General features: G+C 43.6%; 1 protein-coding gene across 1 annotated transcript in view; it reads left to right on the top strand.

The window, feature by feature from the left end:
- The first annotated feature begins 1,411 nt into the window (after positions 1–1,411).
- Positions 1,412–6,053, top strand: part of FSD2 (fibronectin type III and SPRY domain containing 2) — a 35,758-nt gene continuing 31,116 nt past the window's right edge. The window contains exon 1 of the mRNA XM_012098516.5: positions 1,412–1,518. The gene's annotated coding sequence lies outside the window, so the exon portion shown is untranslated. The remainder of the gene's footprint in view (positions 1,519–6,053) is intronic.

Raw genomic sequence — 6,053 nt, 5'->3', positions numbered from 1 at the left:
AAAAGAGGAGTTCTCAGCCTGGCGGTGGGAACTCCAGGGGAGAGCATCATGGGGAACCCCAGAGATGTAGAAAAGCTCAGAGAGATCTGAGTGTCTGCCCCAGAGAAGCAGAAGCTACCACCCACCCTCGGTGGCATTAGCTCAGATAGGCGCTGCCTTATTACATTATCACCTCCTGTCCCTGGCGAACAAACCAGCAGCTTTGGGAGGAGGTGCAGGGAGAAAAGGCAGATTTCTAGCTGCAGAGGCCTCAGCTGGGGAGCGGAGGAGATTTTGATGCTGGCCAAACTAATTTTCAGAGAAGGCAGTGGCACCCCACTCCAGCACTCTTGCCTGGAAAATCCCATGGACAGAGGAGCCTGGTGGGCTGCAGTCCATGGGGTTGCTAAGAGTAGGACATGACTGAGCGACTTCACTTTCACTTTTCACTTTCATGCATTGGAGAAGGAAATGGCAACCCACTCCAGTGTTCTTGCCTGGAGAATCCTAGGGACGGGGGAGCCTGGTGGGCTGCCATCTATGGGGTCGCACAGAGTTGGACACGACTGAAGCGACTTAGCAGCAGCAGCAAACTAATTCTGTGTGTTGTGCTAGGTGCTAAGTCACCTTAGTCATGTCCTACTCTTTGCAACCCTGTGGACTGTAGCCCACCAGGCTCCTCTGTCCATGGGATTTTCCAGGCAAGAATACTTCAGGGGGTTGCCATTCCTTCCTCCAGGGGATCTTCCCAACCCAGGGACTGAACTCACGACTCGTACATCTCCTGCATCTGCATTGGCAGGCAGGTTCTTTTCCGCAAGTGCCACCTGAAAAGTCCAAACTAAGTTTGACTTTTTAATTAACATATTGGACTGTACCTTCCGTTACTGAATGGAGACTATGCCTTCAAATAACCCTAGGACTGTGTTACCTAAGAGGGAGCAGGAAGTCCCTGGTGTGCTGGATTTTTATCCTGAGAGAATACATGAGTAAATGTTCAAGGAATTGTGGGAGAAAAGAAGTAAGTTGTGTTTGATTACCTTCGGAGTTGCGCTTGTTGAAAAGACTCTGGATAAAGCCCCTCAGGCCAGGTGGATACCTGGGGGCTCCCCGAAGTCCTCCTCCTCTTTGTGGCCTGCAGCCAGCCTCCTGCCTTTGCTGTGACAGCCCTCCACCCTCTAGGCATAACTAGACATCTTAATCCCCTCCATGGAGGCCCCAGACTCCAGTCCCCACGGTAATAGAAGTAATTCAGGGGACAGCATGTAACTTCTGCTGGTGACACTTGAGCAGTCAGCAGCGGGCAGGTCTATATTTGGGCTTTCACTCATGGCAGGCCTGTTGCTATTTGCAGCCGGAGCCAGCTCGTGTTACCATCACCTTCACCACTTGTAGAGCTGTGGCTAAAACGGGCAGGGGCAGCTTGCTGGGCACGCAGAGGTCACCAGGAGGGAAAGCCTGCTGAACGCGAATGCAGTTTCTAGCAGTTACCACAGCCTCCCAGTTAAAAGAAGACTTTATGGATCCGTAAATTAGCAGGCAAGTTTTTGTGTAGCCATTCTTCTAATGCAAAATGTTTACTAGAAACCCAGTAACTTAGTGCCACAATGTCGTCCTTCAGGTGGGAAAAGATGTCACCTTAAATTGCAGATGTGTGTACATTGCAGTAAACAATGTGAACATTTCCTGTGCCTTCTTATAGCAAGGATTTAAGAATGTGGCCTCAGTACAGAGCGTGAAAGCCTCAGATGCAGACAGAGAGAAGCTAGTGGTTCTTGCAGGTGTCCTTAGAGTATTTTTAGTGCAGGGGTCCACTTGTCAGAACAGTTTGGAACCTTGAATGTTGATACCATTTGGCTGTGGTATAAGGTTGATAAATACCTTTTATTTTAATCTGCATGTGTATGCTGCCAAACCATAATTTTAAGCTTTGATTCAAATACTGAAAAACAGCATCATAATCACTTTTTACTTGTTATGTATCCCCCCTCCTCCCTTAGAAAGTTTTCAGGTGTAGGCTGTGCAGATTTAAACCATCTTACAAAACTGTACCGCTGGGCACTTCCTGGTGGTCCAATGGTTAAGACTCCGTGCTCCCAATGTAGGGAGGGGTCCAGGGGACACAGGTTGAATCCCTGCTTGGGGAACTAAGATCCCACATGCCACACTGCCAGAATAAAAAAAAACACTGTACAGCTAACACTTTAAAGCAGGCTTCTTTAGCCTTGACTCAGAAATTGCCAGGAGATACATGGGTGAGCTTTTCAAACTGTACACAAAATTATATCTGTGCCCTTATCGGCTACTCTTGGGGAAAGAATTCGCAGCTTTCAGTGAATTCTCAGGGATATCCATGACCCATAAAAGGTTAAAAGACTTGTTTTTATCAGGAATTTTCCTAATTAAAGTGCAGGAACACACTTCCTATGCAAAACTTAGGCAAAAGTCTCTATTTTTTAACTGCAGATCAATTGCATAGAGTGGAAGCTACCCAACTAATGTATTTTTTAAACATTTATTTAATTTATTTATTTGGCTGTGGCAGGTCTTAGCTGTGGCACGTGGGATCTAGTGCCCCAACAAGGGATCTAACCTGGGCCCCCTGCGTTGGGAGTTCAGAGTCTTAGCCACTGGACCACCACGGAAATCCCTAATGCATTTTTTATAAATTATGATTTATCGCTGTATTTCTCTGAGCCTTGGTTTTGCACTTACCAAATGACGATTTAGTGTTAATATTCCTCTCTCCCCCAGCTCTGAATATTTTGTTAAGAAGTGGAAAGAGTCTAGATATTAAGGGGAAAGGTGAATGCAGCTGTGGGGTGTGTCACAATCCTTCTCCTTTTGCTGCCAAGCTCCCAAACCAGCTTGTGCTGGTTCATTCAAAGGACGAAAGCCGGTGTGCAAGAACTCCTCCTTCTTCTTTTTTTAATCGTTGCTGTATTTCCCATATAATACTTTTATTTATTTATTTATTTGGTTCTTAAAAAAAAATTGTTTTTATTGGAGATTTGCTTTGTATATATGTATATATACATATATGTGTGTGTATATATATATATATATATCCCTTTTCTCCTGAGCCTCCCTCCCACCCATCCCCGTCCCACCCTTCTCGGTCCTCACAGAGCACCAAGCTGAGCTCCTCGTGTTGTCCAGCAGCTTCCCGTGAGTTGTCTGTTTTACACACAGTAGTGTATATATGTCAGTGCTAATCTCCAGATTCATCCCATGCTCTTCTTCCCCCCATGTTCGCAAGTCCGTTCTCTACGTCTTCATCTCTCTTCCTGCCCTGCAAATAGTTTCATCAGTGCCATTTTCCTAGATTCCATATATATGTGTTAATATGTGGTATTTGTCTTTCTGACCTACTTCACTCTGTATAAGAGACTTCAGGTTCATCCACCTCAGTTCAGCTGACTGAAATTCTTTCCCTTTAATGGCTGCGTGATTTTCCATTGTGTGGGTGTGTGTTTCTTTACACATTCATCCATTGATGGACATGTCTTGACTATTGTGAATAAAGCTACAGTGAACATAGTGCAGATATCTCTTCAAGATTATGACTTCATTTCCTTTGGATCCATACACGAAAATGGGATTGCTGGATTGTATGATAGTTTTATTTTTAATTTTTTGAGGAGCCTCCATACTGTTTTTCATACTGGCTACACTACACTCAGGCCAACAGTGGACAAGAATTCCCCATTTTCCACATCCTTATCCACACTTCAGTTCAGTTCACTCACTCGGTGGTGTCCGACCCATGGACTGCAGTGTGCCAGGCTTGCCTGTCCATCACCAGCTCCCAAAGCTCATTCAAACCCATGTCCATCGAGTCGGTGATGCCATCCAACCGTCTCATCCTCTGTCGTCCCCTTCTCCTCCCGCCTTCAATCTTTCCCAGCATCAGGGTCTTTTCCAATGAGTCAGTTCTTTGCATCAGGTGGCCAAAATATTGGAGCTTCAGCTTCAGTCCTTCCAGTGAATATTCAGGACTGATTTCCTTGGGATTGACTGGTTTGATCTCCTTGCAGTCCAAGGGACTCTCAAGAGTCTTCTCCAGCACCACAGCTCAAAAGCATCAATCTTCGGCACTCAACTTTCTTTATGGTCCAACTCTCATGTCCATACATGACTACTGGAAAAACCATAACTTTGACTAGATGGATCTTTGTCGGCGATGTAATGTCTCTGCTTTTTAATATGCTGTCTAGATTGGTCATAGCTTTTCTTCCAAGAAGCAAGCACCTTTTAATTTCATGGCTGCAATCACCATCTGCAGTGATTCTGGAGCCCCAAAAAGTAAAGTCTGTCACCGTTTCCATTGTTTCCCCATTTGCCATGAAGTGATGGGACCAGATGCCATGATCTTAGTTTTCTGAATGGTGAGCTTTAAGCCAACTTTTTTACTCTCCTCTTTCACTTTCATCAAGAGGCTTTTTAGTTCTTCTTCGCTTTCTGCCATAAGGGTGGTGTCATCTGCATATCTGAGGTTATTGATATTTCTCCTGGGAATCTTGATTCCAGCTTGTGCTTCATGCAGCCCAGCATCTCGCATGATGTACTCTGCATATAAGTTAAATAAGCAGGGTGACAATACACAGCCTTGACATACTTCTTTCATGATTTGGAACCAGTCTGTTGTTCCATGTCTGTTTCTAACTGTTGCTTCTTGACCTGCATACAGATTTCTCAGGAGGCAGGTAAGGTGGTCTGGTATTCCCATCTCTTTCAGAATTTCCCACAGTTTGTTGTGATCCACATGGTCAAAGACTTTGGCATAGTCAATAAGGCAGAAGTAGATGTTTTTCTGGAACTCTTCTTTTTAGATGATCCAGCAGACAGTGGCAATTTGATCTCTGGTTCCTCTGCCTTTTCTAAATCCAACTTGAAATCTGGAAGTTCTCAGTTCACGTACTGTTGGAGCCTCATTTGGAGAAATTTTTGCTTTACTTTGCTAGCATGTGAGATGAGTGCGGTTGTGCGGTAGTTTGATTGAACATTCTTTGGCATTGCCTTTCTTTGGGATTGGAATGAAAACTGACCTTTTCCAGTCCTGTGGCCACTGATGAGTTCTCCAAATTTGCTGGCATATTGAGTTCAGCACTTTCATAGCATCATCTTTTAGGATTTGAAATAGCTCCACTGAAATTCCATCACCTCCACTAGCTTTGTTCATAGTGATGCTTCCTATGGCCCACTTGACTTCACATTCCAAGATGTCTGGCTCTAGATGAGTGATCACACCATCATGGTTATCTTGGTCATGAAGATCTTTTTTGTATAGTTCTTCTGTGTATTCTTACCACCCCTTTTAATATCTTCTGCTTCTGTTAGGTCCATACCGTTTCTGTACTTTATTGCACCCATCTTTGCATGAAATGTTCCCTTGGTATCTCTAATTTTCTTGAAGAGATCTCTAGTCTTTCCCATTCTATTGTTTTCTTCTATTTCTTTACATTGATCACTGAGGAAGGCTTTCTTATCTCTCCTTGCTATTCTTTGGAACTCTGCATTCAGATGGATGTATCTTTCCCTCTCTCCTTTGCCTTTAGCTTCTCTTCTTTTCCCAGCTATTTGGAAGACTTCCTCAGACAACCATTTTGCCTTTTTTGCATTTCTTTTTCTCGTGAATGGTCTTGATCACTGCCTCACTTATCTCTTGTCTTTTTTATAATAGCCATGCTAAGATGTAAGGTGAAAATCTATTTAAGTCCTCTGCCCAATTTTAAATCAAATTATTGGAGTGGTTTTTGCTGTTGGGTTGTATGATTTCCTTCCATGTTTTAGAAATTAACTCCTTATCATATAGATAGCTTCCAAATATTTTCTCCCATTCCATAGGTTGCCTTTTCATTTTATTGATTGTTTCTTTTGCTGTGCAAAAGCTTTTTGGTTGATGTAATCCCACTTGTCTATTTTTGCTTTTGTTGCTTGTGCTTTTGGTGTATACGTGGAAGTTTCCCCCTATGTGTTCTTCTAGGGGTTCTGTGGTTGTAGTTCTTACATTTAAGTCTTTAATCCATTTTGAGTTTATTTTGATGAGTGGCATAAGATAGGGGTCAAGTTTC

The sequence above is a fragment of the Ovis aries genome, chromosome 18, assembly GCF_016772045.2.
Source record: "Ovis aries strain OAR_USU_Benz2616 breed Rambouillet chromosome 18, ARS-UI_Ramb_v3.0, whole genome shotgun sequence".
Classification (NCBI taxonomy): Eukaryota; Metazoa; Chordata; class Mammalia; order Artiodactyla; family Bovidae; genus Ovis; species Ovis aries.
This window is presented reverse-complemented; position numbering and strand designations above follow the sequence as displayed.